The sequence below is a fragment of the Delphinus delphis genome, chromosome 6 (assembly GCF_949987515.2).
Source record: "Delphinus delphis chromosome 6, mDelDel1.2, whole genome shotgun sequence".
NCBI lineage: Eukaryota > Metazoa > Chordata > Mammalia > Artiodactyla > Delphinidae > Delphinus > Delphinus delphis.
The window spans coordinates 61210120-61236015 of record NC_082688.1 but is presented as its reverse complement, the minus strand read 5'-3'; positions in this window follow the sequence as shown (position 1 = coordinate 61236015).

Genomic DNA, 25896 nt, shown 5'->3' with positions numbered 1-25896 from the left:
GTCTACTTGGGAATTATTGAGTCACTAATGATAGGATGGTGATGAGAATTTTTGCCTCTGAGAGCATATAGGCCAGTATTTGTTTCACACACAGTCTGTGATATTATCCTACCCTTGATCCCTAATAGCTGAACATTGTACTATATAAAGAAGATGAAAGCCATATGAAAACTTAGATTGTTTTGTACTGCTCTTCATGGTAATTGAAATATTATATTTTACTTGCATTTATTTAGCGTATTTCAAAATACTCTATAATTGAGAACCACTCACTTGGTTTTGAATTATATCTTTAACAATTAATACCTGCATGACACTGGGTAAGTAATACTATTTTTATGTATCTTTGTTCATTGGTAGGGATATTAGTAACTTCTACCAAATAGGTTTTCTTATTATGATATATTAAGATAATACAAGTAAAGTACAGGAAACAATATGTGAAACATTTTAAGTGTTCAACAAGTAATAGGTTAACATAATAATGATGATGATAATTTTTAAATTATTTTATTAATTATTATTTAATTATAATTTTAATTATAAACTATAATTTATAATTATTATTTAATTAGTATTATTTAATTATCATACAGCTATGTGTTGCTCAAAGTGACACTCAAGTTAATATCAGGAAGAGATGAGAGTCAATGGCAGTTCTTGGCAGGCTTGTTCCTAGCATCCTGCAGCTGTGGCTTTGCTAAATCACATGGGGCCTTTCTGGTACAATGTCATGCTGGTTCTCAGCAAGAACCCACAAGAGTGGATTTAAATATCATGTCAAGAGGCAAGGCTGGAAGCAATCCACTGTGTTACAGCTACCAGAGATTGCTATATGTGACTCACTGCTCACACAGGATATCTACCCCCTGCCACTGCCACTCCCACTCCTTCATCTTTACTCCAGTAGTTTTTTTTCCAGTCCATTTTCTCCTCCCTCTGCACAGTCTATTACTAAGTGTTTAGTAATGGGACCTATTACTAAATGTTTTCCTGATACAAGACTCCAGCCCCAGGCAGGGGACTTCTTCATGGCAATGGCTGGGGAAGAGTTGTTCATTAGAAGTTTCACCTCCAGAGTCTAGCCCAGCACAATACCTGAGCACCCACCATTTCCACTTTCAAAGGGAAAAAGCAAGATCTGTAAATAGATACTTTACTCAGTCTGGTCTCTCAATGCAGATTCAGCTTTTTTTTTTATCCTTGCTTGTATAAGATCTTTTGCTTCTCTCATATTTACCTCCCATTTTCTGGCATAGTGCTCAGAGTATGCCATACATTTAACATATTCTGCATGAATATATGCATATTTGAACCAGCATGATGAAATATGGAACTTAAAAGCTGATGGTCTCAATTTCTGCTTAGCACTGAATGGAACAAAACTGAAAGAGGAAGGAATGGGAAGATGAATGGGGCACTTGAATCATTCTTACTCTAAAGAGCCTTAACAAAGATTGTTAACCTTTATTCCTGCCTATTAAAATTATCTTTGCCAAATTATTATTTTAGAAGTCTGGTGGCAGGTGTATTGCTTCTAGCTCACTGATCCTGCAGGGAAACCCATCATTCCACAGCTGGCTTTGCGAATTGTACCATAGATTAAATTGCTTGGTTAGAGGGGAAATCAATTGCTATTTTCACAAAAACTTCACAAAATGCTTGCAATCTACAATCTAGTCAAAATCTAAAAGCCCTTTGTAGATTAGTTTTATTGGCTCACTTTATACTGCAGAACCGATGGCATTTCTCACAGAACCTATACTGCCTCATTTCTTCCAACTACAGCACTGATTTTCCTGTTACCAGGAGGAAATGAGTTCTTGCGCAGTTGCTCATCTTCAGAGCATTATTTTTATCCTTTTTGTTTATTTTTCTAATGCAGCCAAATTATTTTTTTCCTATATGCATCATTCTATTTCTATTTATGTGGCCATTTACTCCAATTTATTTATCTCAGTGGATAGGAACAGCAAGTCACCTATCATCAAGGATAATTGCCCTACCATTCCAGAATTACTTAAAAGGGAATCAAGCATTCATTCAATAAACATTTATTGAATACGTATTTTGTGTTAGCAAATGGATTACGGGAGTTGAAGAGAATGGATAAAAATTCACTTCTAGAGTGCCAAAAAGAAATATATATATATATATGTATATATATACACACACACACACACACACATATTCAAATATACATACATATATATTCAAATATATTCAAAGGTTGACTTTCTCTCTCTCTCTCTCTCTCTCTCTATATATATATATATTCAAAGGTTCAGAAATAGCTGAAGTATAACCAACAAATCACTGAAATACTAATTAGCAAAAGTTTGTTGTGCACACAGTAAAAAGACAGTTTGCAAACCAGACGCACTCAAACCAAAATATGGAATGAGGCTCAGGGGTACACTGTTATAAAGCAGCTTATATAGTGAGAAAGCAGTGACTGTTTATTCTTCCAGTGATTGATTGTAATATTGGAAATTTCAGTGGTTACCTCATGTCAACCTTGGGAAACAGTTCAAATTTTGCTTGATTTCAGGAGGCATAAGCAAGAAATGACCCAGGTCAAGTTAGTCTTGCAAAATAAGCTAAATTAAGCTTTATTTGTATGACTAAACTAGCTTTGTCTGCTCAGGGAATTTTCAAGGCTGGTGTCTGTTTTTGATTTTAAGCAATACAATATCTCACATCTACTATATAATATTAAATATATATACACATCATATATAATGCACTTGTAAATGAATTATTTAATACTTAATTCCAGCTCACAAAATAGGGACTAACTCCTTATCCTCCCACACATGCCTGTGAAAGCGCACACTATGGTAGCCCAATTATTTACACAAGCTTCCTCTATATCCTTCAATGACTTGTTTAATAATAAATGGGTTGTATTCCTAACACGTGAAATTTTAGAGGTGAGATTGTTTGCTTTTGTGTTAGTATAAACATGTTTTTTATGAGTCTCAAGCCATTTTAAAACAACCTCCCTCTGAGTCCAGATAGTATGCAGAGTGTTGGCATGACCATTACTGACCAGGGCCAGAATTAATTTAGATACTTTTGAAGTTGAGAGAACAGGAACTTTCTGCTTCTGCATTTCAGTGTCAGCACTTCATATCCAACTGATTGAATTATAAACTACTGAAGAAAGTACAAGCATTGCAAACATCTATTTGAAATGTAAATATCTTTCTTTGAAATGCCTTGTTTCCATGACAAAAATAAACTTCAAACAAAGCTTTATACATGGACTGCAATGGAAGAATATTTTAGACACTAACAAGTCTTGATACGACTGATGTAATGATTGTTTCCAAATGAAAAAATTATCATGGTAACCTAGACAAAGTAACTGACACATGTGGGTAGGAAGACTCCAGAGACAGATGGTTCCTATAAAACAGCCAAAAAACTAAGAGTATTTGTTCTAGTCTAATACTTTCCTGCTCAGTTAGAGCATTGTGAGATTCTAGAGTCTATTCAGAACCATCTTCCTTGTTTCTTAACCACTTAGTACTTAATTTCCTCTAGCAGGAAAACTTTGCCCTTTTCCCTGAACAAACTGTTCTAGTTCTTGTGATATAAGGGCAAAAGCTGTATCAAAATTTTGAATTTGAACGGATAAAACAGTCCTAAATATTACCTTGGCTTTTTAGTAACTTAGGAATCCATAAAAACAGGCACAGTTTGTTTTGATGGTATCCCTTACTGTAGCTTTACCTCACACACGTCCTTTCTGTTACCTCCCAGCCGCCCAGCACACTAGTAATATGTTCCTGTTAATAGTGCAAAATGAATCACATTAATGATTATTGAGAGTAACTGATAGCCTACTGCACCATACTGCACCACTCTTTCCCTCCATCTTTGGAATAATCTTGAGAGCTCTACATTTTATGTCCATTTTTACAACTTGAATTTTAAGGTTCAGGAAAATTAAATAATGTTCCAACAGTCAACTGTGACTAAGATTAACTCAATCTTTCTACCTCTGGAATCTGGTTCTTCACCAAAAGATATTTATTTATGCTTTTATTCTTTTATAAAATGATCAATACCTGTCTTAGACTGTGCTATGCTTTAGCAATATAATGGCGAGCAAAACAGGCCCTAAGGATCCTTAATGTTAGAATGAATTTATTACCCTTCCCATTGGTATTTTTATTTCATATGATTTCTTTTTTTTTTTTTTTTTTTGCGGTACGCGGGCCTCCCACTGTTGTGGCCTCTCTCGTTGCGGAGCAACAGGCTCCGGACGCGCAGGCTCAGCGGCCATAGCTCACGGGCGCAGCCGCTTCGCGGCATGTGGGATCTTCCCTGACCGGGTTACGAACCCTGTCCCCTGCACCGGCAGGCGGACTCTCAACCACTGCGCCACCAGAGAAGCCCTGATTTCTTAAAGTAGAATTCTAACCCAGTGAAATGTAGTATTCTAATCCAGTAACTGCATCTGTAAGAGCAAAAATTTAACCTCTACCCAACCTAACAGAAATGTTTGGGGATTTTTTGGTTACTGTTTGTTGAGTCTAAATTCAAATCCGAAGATGAAGGTTTATCCTGCCCTTTGTTCAAGACCTTTCTTGCTGAATTTGTTCAACAATGTGAAAAGAGTGGATCAACTTCTTGTAATGTAAGAGGCATAGTTTTTCCATTATACCAGAGGTTTTCCAACTGAAAGAAAAATCAGGTTCTTATAATATTTTGAATAGCCATTTATTATAGTTGTATTTCTTTATCTTTTAGCCAATTAATATATTTATACTATGTAAAGCTTTACTAAAACATATTAAAAGCCTGGAGGTTAATCCTGCATCTGATAATTCCCTTATAAATCAAAACACTCATGTTTTTCTTGGTGTAGCATCTTGTAGTATTTGATGCCTAATGACATAAATGTAACCATTTAGCATAAACCTCTTTATTATGAATGATTAACCTGATTATCCTAATACTAAAGCAGTGGAAACAGCAATGTCATCATGTATGATTTTTCATATTTGGTTGCATAAATGAAAATCATACCAATAAAGTATTCTCTGGATTTGAAACTGAACAGGACCTTGTGGGGCCCTCCTGGCAAAAGCCTGTCTGTGTCCCCTGTCTTGTTTATAGGAAAAAGGCTTCAGCTTCCTAGACCTTCCCTGAGTTCCAAAGGGCATATTCAAAGAATTACTAATTAGAAAAGAAAGGGAATGCAGAAACAAAGGAGAGGCAGTCAAGAAATAATAGTGCAGCAATAAAGCAGGGTCCTGGTTCCACCACAAGGAATATACATAACCAATACCTTTGAGTTCTTCTGTAGGAACTAAGGCCCCCACCCAGGTGGAGGATGGTAACTTCAGGCTAAGCACAAGATTCCTAGAATACCACCCTGTTATCTCACCACCAACCAACCAAAGAAAGTCACACACCCTGCAGCGCTCACCCCAGATTTTGCCTTTTGTACATGAACTTGCATTTGGCAACAGATTCAGAGTCATGCCAGTCTCTAAGAGAATTAGAATAGTTGCTAAACCATAATGATATTTGTTCTCATTTTACCATTGGAAATCTGCAGATGTAGCAAATATTGAGGTGACAATTTGATCATAAAAGTGTGTGTGTGTGTGTGTGTGTGTGTGTGTGTGGTGCGTGTGTGAGTGTGTGGTGGGGGGAGTACCTAAAGTGTGGGTACTTCAGATAATACCATGTGGATACACACAATATGCATGTAAGTTTGTAAAGTATGCTATGATGCATGAAGATGATTCATTATATTGTATATTATCTATAACCCCCAAAATTATATTTGTTCAGGAGGAATAAAAGGTTAGAGATAAAAAATAAATGGATACCTCTCACAAGCACATGAAAATATAGAAAGGCCCAGATTTTTCCTTCCTATATAGGAAAAAACCCAGTTCTTTCCTACCATGTTTTCTCCTGTGTCTCTCTTTTACTTCTCATAGGAAACACTTCACTTATGACAGTTTGGGTAACCAAATATGTGGGAGTTTTCCTCAAAACAATAACAAGCAATTCTCAGACACCAGCTAGGTGTACGACAATTCAACTCCATTCTAACATGCATCAAATTCCACAGGTTAAAGATTTAGTCTTACAGTACTGCCTTCACACCCCCAATTCCATTTTCTGATTCCAACTGCAAGCTTTTGACCTGACTGCCTACAATTTAGGGGTCCTAACAAGCCCCTCCAACTCAAAATGCCAATCCCAAGTCCAAGTTTTTGCCTATACTTCTGATCTACCGGCTATCAGTCAGAGGTTCCCATGACCCCCTACTTGGTTTCAATTAATTTGCTAGAGCAGCTCACAGAACTCAGAGAACCATTTAACGTATTAAATTACCAGTTTATTATAAAAGGAGATAACTCAGAAACAGCCAGGTGGACGAGAAGCATAGGGCAAGACATGGGGAAAGTGCATGGAGTTTCCATGCCTTCTCCAAGGGTGCCATTCTCACCACATCTCCACGTATTCACCAACCCAGAATCTCTCTGAATCCAGTCCTTTTGGGTTTTTACAGAGGCTTCATTGCATAGACATGGCATTAAATTGTTGGCCATTGGCCCTTGATTCAACCTCAAGCACTTCTCCCCTCCCTGGAGGTGGCATGGGGTAGGGTGGGGTAGGACTTAAAAGTTCCAAATGTGTAATCACTGGTCGGTTCTCCTGGTAACCAGTCCCCCTTCTTAGGTGGGTCTTAAAGTCATACCACTGAGATAACAAAAGACATCTACCACTCTCATCACAGGAAATCCCAAGGGTTTTAGGAGCTCTGTGCCAGAAATAAGGAGGAAAACCAAATATATATTCCTCATATCACACAAATATAAAGAATAAACATACCCTAAGAATACAATTCCAAACACATGTACAGATCTATCTTGTAATAGCTCAGGTTATTCCGTTAAAAAAAGAAGCTTTGCTTACTATGCATTAGTATAAAGTTTAATTAAGCATTTTACTGATTTATCATAGCCAGATTTTAGTAAACTGCTATTGTCATTCAGTATACAGATAATTTATATACACATAGTACATTATATATAAATGGACTTATTTAGAACAATATAAGCTTAGAAAAATCACAAAGAAACACACTATTCTTAAATAAATTTATCTGTCTTCTTAACATAATAACATTATAAGCAGCTCCCAATATGTAGACAGCAGTCTAACAAATAGCCTAAGGATATGACAGGTTAGGGTAGCCTTTTACTGGGTTTGAAACCAAGCAGGACACTGTGGGACTCCTGGGCATGGAAGCCTTTCAAACAGTTGCTAATCAAGGAAGGGAGGGGATGCAGAGACAAGGGAGGAATAGTCAAGAAACAAGATTGCAGACTTGAGGCAGGGTCCTGGTTCCCCCTCAAGGGATACACATAACAATATCTTTGAGCTCTTTTATAGAACTAAAGCCCCCAACAAATGGAAGATGTCAGCATTCTTCATTCCAGAGAAGATCACAGTTTGGTAACCCAGAGGAGCTCATCAGGAGACCACCTGAGGCCAGACTAAGGAGCGCAGGCCCTGCACACACCCTGATCCTTATCAGCAACTCCACCCTTGAACCATTGCTATAAAACTCCTCACCAAATCCCCCTGGGTAGGGACACACAGTTTTTGAGGGCATGAGCCTGCTGTGTCCCTCTTTGCCTGGCAAAGCAATAATGCTATTCTTTTCTACTTCACCCAAAACTCTGTCTCCAAGATTTGATTTGGCACCGGTGCACAGAGGCCGAATACTTGGCATCAGATTGAGAAAAATGTTTTCATTCTAGACAGCAAGTGATTTCTGTGTGTGGAAACAAAATCTCCTCTTTAACAGTGCTAGCAAATATCAATATGGTTCTCTATTCTGTACTCAGTTTTAGTGATAATGTTTTTTGAGCTTCTAATAGAATGCCAGGTCGTATGCATACATAGTAAATAATAGCTTAATTAGTAGTAATGACTACATTACCTATGTCAAATTGTAAAGAACTATAATTAAATACTATGATTAGAAAATAAACAAGATTTAACTAATATTTATATAAAGCAAATTTAGTTCAATAGCTTAACTAGTTCATAATTAATCTGAAAACAAAATTTAAAAGCTTTATGTACAGTCACTATTAGTCTTTCATTTGATATGTAATTTAGTGTATATCTTAACTTCATGGCATTCCAACGCTATTGAATTAATGTTGATAACCAAACTGGCAAAGAAATCCTCCTCACGGATCACCAGAGAACAAAGAGATATAATTGTTATTACAGAAATTGTAATTGGTTTTAGGGCAGCCCAAGGGCTTGGGAGTTACACAAGCATTGGTACAAATTCCAGCTCTGCTCAACAACTTCATGTGTAATTGAGCAACTTATTTATTTTGTCTTAGCTTCCTCTCTTCTTATGAGAAGTGAGGAAATTCTAGCATCTATGTTATGGCTTGCTGTGGGATAAAGTATACATGCCATAAACATTAGCTAACCTCATGATCATCACTGTCACTTTTGTATCACCATCATCATCCACATTAGTGTCATTAACAATATTGCAAGCATGGATTTGTGACTATTTTCAGATAAACATAAAAACCAATACAAACTTGGCAAGATATGACTTGGAAATGGTGTCTTTTTAAAAAATATATGAAAATTTCAGGAACAATGCAATCTACTTTATAAAATACATTGGATCATTTATTTAACTGGTCTAGCTGGGAAAAAAAAAAGTTTAGGTAAGTCCCAAGATTGTTTAAAAGTGATATATTTTTTTCCATTCCCAATAGAATGCCTTAACAAACAATGGGTACATTAAGATATTCATTTACTTGTAAGCAGACACTGCTTTATATAAGGTTTTTACTGGTTTACTTAACATTTTATTTTAGCAAACCTGCAAAATACACTCCTTACCCAAGTCTTCAAACAAATATTACAGATCATTAATTTTTCATTTTTTTACATTTCTTCCAGCCATTTTAAACAATTGTGAATTGAATCTAGTGGATGTTTTAGGGCCATGAATTTTTAAAATTCATATAGCTTATTTCCTCATCTGTGTGTTAGCATAGATTTTATTTTGATTTCAGAAACTGCTGATTCTGAATGTATCCAGATATTTTTATATAATCATCATCAAGTGGAAAAAATTAATTTCTGGGACCATATTAACCTCTTGAAGATAAACACAAATTCAAAAAGCTTTAATTGAGTGCTTACTATATGCCCTACAAATGTGCTAGATGCAGGAGCATTATATTTTCACACTTTATACTCAACGTTAGCATTTTCAATTGGTTTTGAACTTAGGGTTTAATTCCTCAATAAATAAGTAAATAAATATTTTAACTTAGTATGCAACTTTTACATTGCTTAGTTTAACATTTCAACAAAGTATTGAATGATGTCTTCCTTCTGTTTTGACCACTAGTTCATTTCAGTCATATATATTTATATACACATAGTATAGCAGAATTTCTCTATAAACTCAAAGCATAGTATGGTTTGTAATGTAAACAGCCCTTTAAACAGTAAAAAGTCACCACTGGCAACTATGCTCTGTTTTATCAAGAAATAAGTAAATAAAGCCAAAACCTAAAATCAAATGTATGGACACTATGACTGCTTCTGTGTTTATTTTGAGCTTTAGACATTTACTCTAAACCTTAATCAAACAAATAGTTTCTTGAGCTCCTCTTTTGAGGATCCCAAGTTGATCCTTCTATTATCAAGTACCAGCATCAGCTTCTTTGACCCTGGTTTACTTCTGTGTTCCTCTTTCTGTCTTATTCCAAGCCCCCTGGGACTCACTCTCCTTCCTTTCCTCTTTATTACTGTCACTGTCAACTCTATACATTGGCATACCCCTCCGCCAGGACCAACTGTGATATAGGAATCTTTCTTTCTGTCTCCCTTTTTGTTTGTTTCTTTCTGCCAACAAAACAAATGTAACTAGAATGTCATTCTTCTATACTCCCAGTGATATCAAGATCATATCTCCCTTCTTTTTCCAAATTAAATTAAAATCACATGGAATAATTAAATTTCAGATAGGTAAGAGGTTTAATATCACATCCCCCTAGATCACATTCTACCCTAAATATTTCAGGGACTTCCCTGGTGACGCAGTGATTAAGAATCCGCCTGCCAATGCAGGGGACACGGGTTTGATCCCTGGTCCAGGAAGATCCCACATGCCGCAGAGTAACGAAGATCGTGCGCCACAACTACTGAGCCTGCGCTCTAGAGCCCGTGAGTCACAACTACTGAGCCCATGTGCTGCAACTACTGAAGCCCATGTGCCTAGAGCCCGTGCTCTGCAACAAGAGAAGCCACCACAATGAGAAGCCCCCGTACCATAATGAAGAGTAGCCCCCACTCGCTGCAACTAGAGAAAGCCAGTGCACAGCAATGAAGACTCAACACAGCCAAAAATAATAAATAAATAAATAAATAAATAAATAAATAAATAAATAAATAAACTTGAGTCCTTAAAAAAAATGTAGCTGGTCATGGAAGGTTTAAAAAGAAAGTTGCAATCTATAAAAAAATATATATTTTAAACAAGCAACCAAATACATGAAAAACTAAAACAAAGTCCATCAAAATCTAGAGACTTACACAGTGCACAAAGGTCTTGCACCTGACTTCTAATCCCAACTTGCAACAGCCCTGATTCATGTCATTCTCTTGGGCCAGTGTCCACTTTGCTCGGTGTTGCCACACTATGACATCATAGAAAGCTGCTCAAGTATTTCTTGCTCTGAGATTCCACTGTGGCATCCAGCCTTAGTGGAGTTAGGATCCTTCTCCTCAATATTAAACTAAGAATCAAGAGGTCTTACTTTTAACTCTTGAAACACAAATAGTTAATTCCATTGCTTATCCTAAACAATAAGTTTAATGTTGGAAATCCTAAACTCTGAAATCTCTTTGTCAATATAGGTATTCTTAACTTCTATAATAATAGCTCCACAAAAGCAGTTGCCTTAAGGAAGAGGGGGTAACAAGTATATGTTGAATTTTTAGTAAGACATTCTGTTATATAAAAGATAATCTTGGGCTTCCCTGGTGGTGCAGTGGTTGAGAGTCCGCCTGCCGATGCAGGGGACACGGGTTCGTGACCCGGTCCAGGAAGGTCCCACATGACGCAGAACGGCTGGGCCTGTGAGCCTGCGCGTCCGGAGCCTGTGCTCCACAGCGGGAGAGGCCGCTACAGTGAGAGGCCCGCATACCGCCAAAAAAAAAAAAAAAAAAGATAATCTTTAGTTTTAAGGATTTAAAATTTAAATACAATGAAAATTGATATAAGATTTTTTTAAATGGAATTATTCCCAAACAGAAATATAAAAATAATCGTTTCAAGTGTATCATTTTGGAATTAAAGAATATCTTAGTGTTTCAGTGTACAGGATTTGATGTTGAGAAAATATATTTTTAACTGTTATTTCACTATGGCACCAAATCAAGGTAATTAAATCCCTTTTGTACCTGGTTCTCTAATCCATAAAATTAATATTACTTAGTTTATAGTATTTGGATCCAATTACCATATTTTATTAGTTCCAAGTCACATAATTTAATTCCTTCATATTTTAACATCTCTGAAATCAAGGTGCCTTCTACAATCAATATGGGAGAAAGGCATTGTGAAATAATGTATTTGGCAAAAATAGAACATCCTGTAATTTGATAAAATATGAGATATGAGATATGATATATCTCATATATGATATATGAGATATATGATATATGAAATATGATGTATAAAAATGAGAGGGTCTATGCATGGGAATTAAGAACTATCCTTTGGAATGAGACTGCGTAGGGTCAAATCCCACCTCTGCCTCCAACTAGATATATGACATTGTAAGAATTATTTAACCATTTTTTGCCTATTTTTCTGACCTTTGATATGATAATGACATAAAAAATAAATGCCTAAGTTACTTCATTGTTGTCAGCAGAAATGGTGTGATGTTTGAACTCAAGACATTTAGCCAGTGCTCACAAACATTTAGCTACCTTTAACTCTCTTTAAATCTCTTTTAAACTTCAGGCATCTGATTTTTTCAGAAACAAATTAACTAGTACTCCACAGCCACTGAGATTATACCAACTTCCTCCATGAAGTTTCCTTTTCTTGACATACAGGCTAGTGATGCAATCAGAGCAAAGCATTATTTTATACTAGTGTTCATTCAGTCACTTTCAATGAATGATTTTCAGAATATTCACTGTGTTCTGAACAGTGAAAAGTCTTTCAGAAGTACATACATTTTTAATAATATGTACTAGATTTCTGGTAGAAATGATAGACCAGTAAAACATGATAAAGTAGATTTCAGAGAAATCGGTTTCCAAATAGTTTTCTATCTGTGTAGTAGAAAGGGTTTCAGAAAATCTCTTCTCTAAATAAGTGAGTTGTCTTCTAGAAATTTACCTCAAAAGGAGACAGGCTCTAGGCTTTGTCCTCTAGAAAGTGTTGCTTTACTTTTCCCATACATGAACCTTCTTGGCCAAGTGCTGCCTGTCCCGTCATTTGGCAATTTGTAGTCCGGCTCCCATACTGGAACTGGTTTTGGATTGAAAGGAACTGCATGAAGTCTATACAACTGAAGTGAGGGTAACCATCACTTTCCAAACATCCCTAAATATGTATAACCATCTATACTAGTTTCATAGGGCTTCTGCAACAAAATATCACACACTGGCTAGCTTAAAACAACAGAATTGTATTCTCTTACATTTCTGGAGACTGGAAGTTTGAAATCCTGGTGTTAGGAAGGCCATGGTATTGTAAAACAAAGAATGTTGCCCACTATCCAGTTCTACAATGATTAAATCATTAGCCACTGCAATCACTGACCAACAGTGCTCCCAGGAAGGAGTTCAGGATGAAAAACAAGATGAGACATTCTGTGCTTTGGAAAAAACAAGCCCCTTAGGTAGTTAGGTGTATATCTCAGGAGAAATTTTAATGAACCAGATTCTTGCATCTTCCCATACATAGAAAAGCACTAAATCATTAACTAAGATATTTGTTCCTTGGGACTAGTGTTAATCTCTTACTGAGTTGTGTGATTCACTGCATGTATTCCCTAGCCAAAAATCAAATTTACAAGGTTTCTCCCCTTACCTCTTTGGAGCAGTCCCCTCAGAGCTAATGAGAGGCTGTTTCCTGGGCTATAGCCCTCAGTAAGTTTCCTAAATAAAACTGAAACATACAACTCTTAAACATTTTTCAGAGTTGACACTTCCTCTGAAGGCTCTAGGGGAAGATTCTTCCTTGTCTTTTTCAGCTTCTGGTAGCCCCAGGTGTTCTTTGGCTTGTAGATGCATCATTTCAATCTTCTATCATCTTCCTCTGTCTTCACATAGCATCTTCATATGTGTTTCTGTGTGTTCACACGGCTATCTCCTCATAAAGGCACCAGTCATACTGGATTAAGGTGCCATCCTATTCCATTATGACCTCGTTTTAATTTAACTAATTACATCTACAAAAAACTTCACTTCCAAATAAGGTCACATTTAGAGGTACTGGGGATTAGGACTTTAACATGTGTTTTTGAGAACATATTCCAAAGTATAACAAGATCACACAGATATATGTCCTATCGTAATTCTAAACACTATTATATTTTATAATATGGCTGAAGCATCACTTGGTCCTTTGGACTTTTGAAACTCTGTATATCTTCCTTAAGCCTAACATCTAGGGAAGAAACCCAAATTACATATTAACAGAGCTCAACCTTATGTGAGATCCCCCAATGCAAATCTAAGTAACAAGTGTTTACATACAATTCCCCTATCCCTAAAAAGACATAAATTGATTTCCTTCAGTGTGCTCATATTAGAAAATCCTTACTTTGTAGCCTATAGCATAGGAAAAAATGTTGCAGACACATGTTGCCTGGAGTTTAATGAATATTGTCTCCTCAACTTTTATTACAGAGCATTTCTGGACAATTTCTAAAACTCATTTGAACGGACCATGCAAAACCTGTCCTTCTAGTTCTTTGGTCTCTCAGTTTCAAAAATTTCCCCTTTATTATATTTAGCCAGCAATTCCCATATTTATGTTATGAACTTTATCCTTACTAGTAAATACATCATCTCCAAAATCTGCTTCAAAAATTCCACCGTCTGCAATCATCACCTCTCCTTCCAACTCATTTACTTTAGAAACACCCGAGCACAAGTTTTAGCCTCATAGGCACATTCACTGTGTGGTATTCCTCTTTTTATTGTTTCTCCTACTTTTCTTTATTACCTACCTTTGACTCATTGGTCATGAAGGCATACTCAATACTTATGTCCCTCTCTCTTGTCTGTCTTTCTGGTCTGAACAAAATTCCTAAGGATGGTTGAAATCAACTACTCATTTCACTGGGATTACCCATGAATAGTTAAGTATTGCTAAAGAAAATAATAAAAATGATTTAATTACTATACTTTAACTTCATGATCAAAAGAATAAATATTGAACACTCAAATAGATATTGAAAACTTGTCAGTAGTCCAAGACCAATTTTCTCATAAGTTTACATTCCCACCCTCTGAGGTGTCTACTGTATTAATTTACTCTTCTCTTTTCATTTCAACCTGTCCATTTTTTTTCTCTTCAACCTCTCTTCTAACCATATTCTCAACTGATGGCCTAGCCTCATAATTCACTAGTGATGTGGAATCCATCTGAGAAAATATACTCCTTTTCCCATTACCAAACAACACACCAACTTGTATCAGTAGCCCTGTATCAGTATTTCTATCTGTGACTTTGACCTATTTTGTGTCATCTGACTTTCAATTTCTTTGTCTTCACAAGGCCATTCCCATTCACATAAAAGCCTGCTCTAAAACATACTTTCTAAACCAGAAAGGAAATAAAATAAAATCAGAAAGAGAAACAAAGAAACAACAACAAAGCAGCTCTACCTTGACTTCATATCTGCTTCCAGTATCCTAGTCCTTTGTAACTCCTGAAACAATTTATCAGCATTGTCTCAAAATTCTCACCTTTCATTCATCCCTTGAAAAGAATATTTTATTTGATGTTTTCCAAGTTACAAAATAATATCTATGTTTTGAAACATAGTGTTAAACACTCTTGTCTTTGCCAAATAGTCCATTAGCTGTAATTCAACCATATGGCCACATGGAAGAGACTTATAAATATTGTCTGGCTATCTGTCAAAAGGAAAGATGAATATTTTTGATGAATAACTATCACTATTTGCCACATCAGCTTATTGAAAGTTCATATATGTGGAAATTGAAATCATCATAAAAAACAGCAAGGTTACAGAGTTAAACAGAGCTAGGAGCTAAAATATTCAACAAAAAGGGACCTGGAATTCTGTATATTATTAAAACAAAGAGCAATAACGTGTGGTCCAGTCTAATATACAAAGCTCTGTGCTTTTAAGTGTAAGTGGAAGGGTGCAGAGTTTGGATGTAGCAATGAGAAATAAAAGGGTGCCAAGCTCAACATCAAGCCAGAGGTCCAAGGGATATAAAATGCAAAAGTCACCACTAGGAGGAAGGAGGCTATAAAGTAAGTAGTGTTCTCAGAAAAGTGGTAGATTTCTGTTAGAACATAAATGGGAAAGAAAAATCACAAAAAGGCTTGAAGATATGGGGAAGTTTCTGATATGCAAAGGGATAGGGAAAGATGTTAGAATAGGATGTGTATAGACCAAATGGGGAACAATGTATGTTTAGAGTCCATGGGCATATGGGGGGGTTTGCGGGGTTGAGTAGTGGATGAGGAATAACCTGAGAGAACTGGGCTTCTCTGTGATGTCTTATAAGGAGAGAGAAATTGTTCCTAATGGCCCCGAGGCAGATTGTCATGCAGTATCTAGGTCTCCCTCTTGCCTTCTGCTGACGGAGGTCTCCAGGCAAAATATGAATGAGCCAACTAAGGAGCAGGGCCCACTCTTTGACTCTTTCTGGCAAACATATCAACTATATATTTTCCATTTAATTTATTGATTTAGTTAATTTTATGCAGTTCCTAATATTGAATCGTCCATTCATTCCTGGAATAAGTTCTAATTAATCAGATCTCACTTTGATATTTTGGTAGGTTCTATGTGAAAATATTTTATTTAGAATGTTTTCACTTATATAAAAATGTTTATGTATTTTTCTGTTTTCACATCATCTTTATCAAGTCTTTATAGAGGGAAAGCTATCTACTTTCTTGGTCATGAATAGTTACAAGGAGATTAGAAGTATCTTAGTTGCTAACAAATAACAAAGATGTGATATGGATTTTGGTGTACTTTTGACAGATCTTTACTCACTTTTCCAATATTTTCCATAATAATAAGTCTAATCAAGTTTTCTTCTTTCTGGATTAGTTTTTGTATTTTATTTTTTAGCAAGAAATCATCTGTTTCCTCTCATATGTTAAACATTTTCCCACGGAATTGTATGTGGTATTCTCTTGTGATTATTTTAATATCTTTTCTAAAATTGAAGAGGTTACAGCCCACTTCTCATTCCTAATTTTACCTATTATGCCCTCTTTTTTGTTTATTAATCATATTAGTGATGCTTTTTGTTCACTTAAAATATTTTGCCTTAACAATAAATCCAACTTTAGATTATTTTTAATTACACTAACTTCTACCTTTATTTTTATTAATTTATATTTCCTCATTTCATTTTTAAAATGTTCTTTCCTTATTTTGAAAATATAAGAAGTAGGTAATTTTTTTTAAATTAATTAATTAATTAATTTATTTTTGGCTGTGTTGGGTCTTTGTTGCTATACGCAGGCTTCTCACTGCGGTGGCTTCTCTTGTTGAGGAGCATGGGCTCTAGGCATGTGGGCTTCAGAAGTTGTGGCTCGTGGGCTGTAGAGTGCAGGCTCAGTAGTTGTGGCACACAGGTTTAGTTGCTCCGTGGCATGTGGGATCTTCCTGGACCAGGGCTCGAACCCATGTCCTCTGAATTGGCAGGCGGATTCTTAACCACTGCACCACCAGGGAAGCCTAGAAGTAGGTAATTTTTAAAGTTTCTCTTTTGTAATGAACATATAAAAAGCTTTGCTGACTAGACTAAATTTTCTTCTTGTATTTGCTATATCCCATAGGCTATGATATATTTTTTCTAGCTAATATATTATTTCAATTTTTATATCCTTTTTTGATACAGTGCTTATCTAAGAATATGGTTCAAAATGTTTTGTGGTTTTAAAATATATGTATTAATTTTTACTGTATTATGATTAGAATATATGCTTTTCAAATTTTCTATATTTGAAATTTTCTTCAGTTTTTCTATTTGGTGTGGTAACTAGACAGAAAAGTAAATAAATAAACAAACAAATAAATAAATTGTTCATGAGGAATACAAGTTTATATATTTATCTATTTCATTAAATCTGTTGATTAGAGTATTTTATACTTTCATTTTCACAGTTACCAAGTCTCTTTGTCTCTAAATAATACATGGAAAATTCCAAACATAATTGCATTTTATCTCACTTAGATTGACATCTGATAAGTTTTGCAATATATAATGTGTTGGCATTGTTGACCTAAAACAGACCATCAGCAAAAATGGGTTTGTTCTTGATCAACAAAGAACTGCAATTCAGGGTCTGCAACTATGGCCATCCATGTGCAAGTCCTCAGCAAAAATGGAGAGAAATCTTTAATAGATGGGAAACGGTAGTTGGGAAGGCTTTTGTAAACAAAGAGTCTGTGGATTTTCATTGACTGAGTTGTGACTGTCTCTCATTTTCTGAGCTCTTGTCAGGCAAGAATAGGGATACTTTCTTCTTCCTGTTGGACTCTGCTCTCATTGTAGGACATGAGACACCCACCTTCTGTCTTCCAACTCTATTTAAATCAGGTTCCATTTATTAACTTTTTACAGCTTGCTATCTATGTATATACAATTATGGCACTTGTATTTTTCTAAAAGTGTATCTTTTATTTTACAAAATATCTTTTCATCTTATTGAGAGTTTTTAACTTTAAATAGTCTTTTGTTTGATACAACTATTTCTATGCCTACTTTTTTATGTTTATATTTGTCTGGAAGATATTTAATTAACCCTTTATTTTTAAATTTTCTTTATTCTTTTAAATATATTTCATAGAAATTTAACACTCTATAATGGCTTAATTTAATTACCTATGTTTAATATACCAAATGATGAACAAAATTTTATTGTTTTTATTTTATCATTTATTTTATTTTTTCTTTATTACCTTGTAATTATTTGTGCTGATTTAAGTGGGTTTATTTATATTCCTTTTTTCTCCTTCCCTAGAAGATTTTCTACTTTTTTAATTTCATCAATGATTAACATTAATTGTGCACCCCTGGTGCATATAAACAAACAAAACATACTTCTCTTCTATTACATGAGAACAAAACAATGTTCCCTCACTGTTTCCACTCGCCAAGTAAATCAAGACTTTTGAACAGTTGCACATCTCCAATACCTTCTACTCTAACTCCAGGAAATGATGATAGCTAATATTACAGAATGTTTAGTGTAGGCCAAGCACTGCTCTTTGTACTTTACACATACTAACACATTTAATCATCAGCAAAAGCCTATGAGAGTGACTATCACGAGCCACACTAAACTGAAAACTCCATGAAAGCAATATATTTCTGCTGTTTTATTCACAAATGCATCCCAAGCACTAGAATGGTGACTGGCATATAGCAAGCATTCAAGAAATATTTGTTTAATAAATGCTTCTACAATTTTACACATGGGAAGCATGGTAGAACAGAGAGGTTATATGATTTATTTTAATTTCACCACCAACAATTGGTAAAACCTAGATTGAAATTCAGACACCTTGATATTAGAATCTGTGTTTTTAACTATTACAAAGAGGTTTATTATGATGATGATGATGATGGTGATGTTTTTATCTCTCCCTCATGAACCAAAGTCTATGTTTTCTCAAGATAGTTTAATAATTTTAGTTTCAGAATGTCTATTCTCTTTTAAGTCACCATTTTCATCCCATAATATTATATACTCTCAGATAATATATCAGGATCAAGACACTTCCTAGGATCTGCTGCTTTCTTGTCACTGCCCTGAGGCTCTTTTATGATTACCCCTAGTCTATGTGTACCTGAAGTCTTGGTACAATTAGATGGCATGGTGTTGGAGTTGGAGCTGGTGTTATAAGTGGAGGGAAGTTGGCCACCACTCACCTGTATCTCTCTATTCTCTCTTTAATCATACCCAGTATGACTTCAGTCCCCTTTACTCTGATATTACTCATGGTCATAACAACGCCCATGTTGCCAAATATAGTAGCCCCTTCTTGCTCTCATCTGTCTAAACCATCAAGAGCAGTTAATAGTTGTTCACTTCCTCCTTCTTGAAACATTCTTCTCTTTTGTCTTCCATGGCATTACAATTTTCTTTCCGCTTTTTAAACTGCATATTCTTAAGGTTCCATTGCTAAATTTTCCCCTTTTACTTAACCATTAAAGATTAGATTTTTTCAGGGCTTGTTCATGGGTCTGCTTCCCTGGTTTTATTTTTATCATCACCATAGACAATAATGCAATCTGATGGCCTTAAATACCTCTTATATTATGCCTTTAACTGTATACCATCAATTTAAAACATTGCTTCTGAATTTCAAAGACATATATTAAACTGTCTCTCTGATAATGCTTCAAAAATTAATCATATACATTAAAATCTGAGTGTATATAAAAATAGAACTTTTGATCCTCATCCTGCTCCATCCCACGAACCTGTTCTTCCCAGGTCTTTCCAATTCTATAAGTGCCTTCAGTTTACAACAACCTATGAAAAGGATTGTTTTACTCATAAATAAGAGCTTATTTCATATATAGGTTATCCAAAATATTTAGCAAATACTTTTTCTTCTCTACTTCTCATGTACCACTACCCAGTTCTAAATTTACATCTCTTCTTGCATCAACTGCTACAATACGTTATATTTTCTTCTCTTTCATTCTTTCATCTCTATAACCCATTTTCCATTCAGCAACAAGAGTAATAGATTAAAATCATCAGTGAGAATCTGCCAGACCCAGTTTACAAACTTTTCACTTTACCATAATCACAACATCACATGTCTAACATCATTTTGCCCAACTTCCTCTTGCCTCCCCAAATCACATGAACATTATTTCCTTTCCTCAAGTTAGACAAATATCTTTCCCAAAAGAGCCCTCTCTCACGTCCATCCCTAGGTCATTTATATCAATGGTATCTTCTTTTTCTTCAGATATCACACAATACTTTACCTTCTCACAAATTACTTTCCACCTCAGTTCATCTTTATTAGATTACCATCTTTATTTTCTTTGATTTATCACAGTTTAAGAAATTATCTAGCCAATATGTTACTTGTTTTATGCATTTCTCTCTAAAACATGAGCTCAGGGACTTTGTTTATCTTGTTTACTACTCTCCACTTCCTAACAGAATGGATGGAATATAGGCATAAATGATCATAGAAAACCATTCAATTATGCTGCTCAATGTCCTTTGAAAAAAACATTGCTTTGAAATTCAGAGACAGTTTTAATAGTACGCAAACTGCTCTTTTACATTACAGGAGGAGGCACGAATCTAAACTCTGGTTGGAATTTTAGAAGCCAGAATTAGGCATGGGAATGAGGTTTAGGTTGACCCTTGTTTAACAGGCACTGGAAGAAAGAAGAAATGGTAATAAGCCCCCGGGCATGGGCAAACACAGTGACCATGTGATAGTTCAGAGGACATATCCAATCCAAAAGAGCCAAGCAGAGGGGAAAAACTGGATCAAAGGCAAAGAGATTTCAACCAGTTCACCCAAGAAAGATTGAGAAGGGTGAAAAAAGGGTAGAACAATAAAGTTTCTCTGAGAAGGAGAAAATGCATGTCATCAATTCTTTTTTTTTTTCTCTTTAAAATATTTTATTTTTCTAGAGGAGTTTTAGGTTCACAGTAAAATTGAGAGGAAAGTATTCCCTGCCCCTGGATATGCAATGCCTCCCCCATTATCAACATCACCCACTAAAGTGGTACATTTGTGACAACTGATGAACCTACACTGACACATTATAAACACCCAAAGTTCATAGTTTACACTACAATTCACCCCTAGTGTTGTAAATTCTATGGGTTTGGACAAATGTATAATGATATGTATCCGTCATTATAGTATCATACAGAGTATTTTCACTGCCTTCGATATACTCTGTTCAGCTTATTCATCCAAGCCCTGGCCACCGGATCTTTTACTGTCTCTGTAGTTTTGCCTTTTCCAGAATGTCATATAGTTGGAATCACACAGGATGTGACATTTTCAGATTGGCTTCTTTCGGTTAATAATGTGCATTTAAGTTTCTTCCATGTCTTTTCATAGCTTGACAGCTCATTTCTTTATAGCACTGAATTCAATTCTCTTTTTAGGAAGAGAATGTAGGTCTGTCCTTGAGAATGGATCAGCAATTAAGACTACGGGGCTCATTTAGCACTCTCCAGCACAGGTGGAAGAAGTGATTTCTATCGCATAACTTGATGGGATAAGTTAATACCCACAGAAATTTTTCAAATACAAATTAAAAAGTCTGCTTAACTCATTTCTTTTCTATTATACCATGCATCATTCCAGACCATGACTGCTTTTCAACCCACCATTATATGTGTAATAGATCTCAATATCATACGCTAGTATACGAGAATAAGACTATATATATCAAGACAAAAGAAGGGATTGGGAAGTTTGACTGGTATACAGACTAGTAAAAATCAAGGCCAAACTGCATGATGAAGTCATTCATTCTTGAAGAAGATTATTAAAGCTCAAAAGACATTAATAAGTGTGTGGTAAGGAACGATGTTGACTTGGTACACACTGGAGAGAGAAGTTTGTATAAGCTAAATAGAGTTGAGGGAGATGTGGGCAGGCAAAGAGCAATGCAAAAAAAGACATGATGATACAGTTGTTAAAGGATTTCCAACACCAGGTAAGGCTATCTTTCTATGAAGCTGAGTTTGGTGTGTTCCAGGGAAAGCTAGCGGTATGAGATATCCATCAGTCTCTTGGACAAATGGGGCCAAATTCACCCCAAACGTGAGTATCACATTTGCTTATATAACACTGGACCAATGTTTAATACCCATTTCAGATTTTATGTTTATCACCATGCAGAAACATAGATTATCATGCTGTTCAACACAGCTTGAAATCGCTATGTGCCTTAGAACTGTCTGTATCTCTTTGAAGCTTTACAGTAGACTTGTTTTTCTTGTTTATTTATCTTTTCTATCAGAATTATGCATATTTTTAGACTAGGAAATTCAACCCCCCTAGAAAACTTATTTTATTATATTACAAAGATTACACCAATGAAAGCAGATTTATTGAGCAAACGAAAAGATTTATCAACAAACAAAAATAAGAAAACTAGTGTCTATGAACTCCCTTATACACTGAAATATTTGTCACTATTTTATTCTAGAAAGAAAACATTTTATTTTAAAAATTTAAATTTCATATAATGTGCACTAAATAAAGATACTGAGCACTGAAAAACAAATATTACTAACTATATAGCCAATAAGTAAATTGTGGCTACTAATACTACACTACTAATTAGTGGTATAAAAATAATATGAAAGTGTTCATATTACAATCCATGAACATTGTCATTATTTAACACTATATGCCAATACTTTTACTGAGTAAACAAAGGGATCTCTTCAAAACATTTATATAGACTTAGGATTATAGACTTTGAAGATCCGTTCTGGGATAATTTACAGGGGGCAAAGCTGATACAGCTAGACATGGAGCAGAATTAAGGCCAAAGTTCTGGAACTGATCATGAGAAATAATGAGAAGTAAAGTCAAAGGAGAATTAAACATCAGGTACTAGCAAGGTGACAGGAAGACAAAATTGCAAGTTCAGCTATATCATTGCAAAATGTTCTACTTTAAAGGTCTATGACTAGACCCTGTGAGTTCCACTGGTCTTAAATTAGTGGAAGTAAGAATACCATGTCATCATATTATAGAGCTCCTGACATAGTTTTTAATAGATCAGCATTCCTCCTCTACAAATTTATTTCCAAGATTAAAAAATAATTTTAATCCTGATTTCATATTTTATCATAATGCTCTGTAAATTTTCTCCCTTTGGATCTGGAAGTGTTTAGAATATGGTAAGTACTGTAATAGAGATTTTCGTTTGTTTTGTTTTTTAAAATGCTGTCTTGACCCAGTATTGAGACACTGGTTAGACGGGTTAGTTCCCTTTCTTGAGCAGCTGAATAAATCCACATTCCAACCACTTTGGTTATGGGGGCTTTCATACTCCAGGCCAATATGCACCAGCCCTAATTGCCCCAGAGCCATGTATCAGACAACTGAAGGCTCACTGCTGTCTGCCTCCTCCAGAAATTATTCATATTAGTCCATCCACAGGAAGCCCACATAACCCAGCTAACCCCAGGCTACTTGTCATACACAAACCGCCCTGTACAGCTACAATCTGCTGTTACCCTGTCCCTGGGTGTAATCCGCTATGTGGGCGTGCTTGGCAGCCTTCTCTACTTTGAAGCTGTAAGTTTCAAAAAGTCCTGCCTTTCATCTAATCAAGTGCCATTGTCCTGTCTTACCATCAAAAGAATCTTTAAGTCTTACAAAATTGGCACACAATCTGTGTTTGTGGAATCAATCAATTTACGGTTGATTAAGCACCTACTTGTGATTTTTAATCCATGAGGCAAGTGAGACTCCAATTCCTGGGAGTATCAGGTGTAATTACAGAGTATGCGGTGTCTGACAAGAAAGCATGGAATACCCATGCTTGCTTTTCCAAGGACACTGAGTTGGAAAAACCTTATCCTTCTTACCATACAATCACTGCAGCCATCAATCCTCAAGACTGAGGGTTACAAAGATTGACCAGTACCTGAGGGTACCCACAATTTAACAAGAGCTTTCCATTGTGTAATCCTGCTGCTGCTTAATTGTGGCCCCTATGGACTTCACTTCCCTGCAAATCCGCATATACATTTTTAAAGACTTTTCAAAATATTATATTCAGTGTTTTCAAGTGGTAGATTTTCTTTTGTTTTGTTTTTCTCTCTTTCTAATTGAAAAGGTTTTTCAGGATATTTAGTTCAACCTATTGAGAGAATTCATATCTGCTAATACAATTAATAATTTTACAGAGCAAGAAGAGTGGGAAGGGCCAAGTATTCTATAATACACTCATCAAACTCTATCCTAAGATCATTGCCAAAATTGTATGGTGCTGCAATTACAACGTTAAGATTAGACATTCTTAAGGACATTAGGTATAGTTGGCAATATGGAAGAGTAAACTCCAAGGGGACATGAAGTTTATCTCAAACTTTTGAAATGGTGATTTTAAAAAAGAGATATTTGCCCTGCTTCTGTGTTTCCACATCTTTTCTAAACGGCATGCCATCTGTACCATTAATAGAACCATAATTTCTAACATACAACATTTTTTATAACATGTAATAATACAGAAATTTTGTAAAGCATAGAGAGAATGTATTACACTTGATAAACATTACTTAAAATTAGCTTTCACTTATAAGTCATTCACCTCTGAGTATATTGTATAAATATTTTGTCCGATGTTTTTGGTTTGGGATTTTTTTTTTTTCTTTTTCAACATAAACAAGTCTACTTTTGGTTCTACTAATGATTGTTATTTTGCTTTAGGACCCCTGAAACAGACTCTCTTTACTATATACAAAACAGAAATGCAAAAAGAAGAATGTATCTACACAAGAAGTTTTGAATTGTTTCCATAACAATACTGACAATAAATTGTCCTATATGTAATACTGTATTTGTAGTATACACATAAAATGACTTGGTTACAAAACTCAATAAAGTGCTTTATTCCCTGCCAGCTGGCATCTGTTCCTAAGAAAACTCTTTTTAATGTGCTGTTATCTATACACAATCATTTTTTAATGTACCCTAAAGCCCACTTTTATAACAAGCTTCATTGCTGAGGTTGTTTCGTTGGTGCTATATGCACTGGAAATGATAAAAGAAAATTAGTGATGTAGACACAGAATGAAAAAACAAACTTCATTTTGTTTGTAAATTGTGCCCTGTTTGACTGAGGTAGATATTTATGAATGCTTTGTTGGATTCAGGTGTGAAGAGACCTGTGTGGGAACACATATTAGAAGCAAAACATGTTTTCATTTTTTTACTTATTATTCAGTCATTCTGAATTCAATCTTTTAAACACTTTCCCTGACCTCAGGTGTGACACTGATAGTTGAATGATGCTTTAAAAAAAATAGAAGTGCACTTATCTGTGTGTTGCAGGGATGATATTCTTGAACAAGTACAGATGTCTGGGATTCCATAAGAGTAAACTGCTATTATTTTGTAATGTTGTAAACAAATATGAGTGCAGCCTCCTTTCTTTCTTATTCATAAGTATTACGGATGCTAAATGTTCATTGGGTCATGATGTAAATGCTTTGCCAGAAATCACTTTCATTAGTGATTTGCTAATTTATTTTAACAATGAATGAAACTGGGGTTTCTTCACCAATTCATGGGGAGATAATTTCAACATTTAAATGACCTTGATGTATAGATAATTTTTGATTCCAGATTTTTAAAAATGTTCTCTACTGACACAGACATATACATACACACACACACATTTCAGATATATAAACAAGCATGTTTTATAGGATGTAGTAAAAATAAACCATATTTTTAATTCTAGCTACCCCTTAACATTTTTTCGGCGGGTTTCTTCTTTCCCTTGACCCTAGATGAAAATTCTTATGGTCCTCATGATTTTTATGCTCATTAAAAGCCCTGTACTCCTTTAAGTCAGAGAACACAG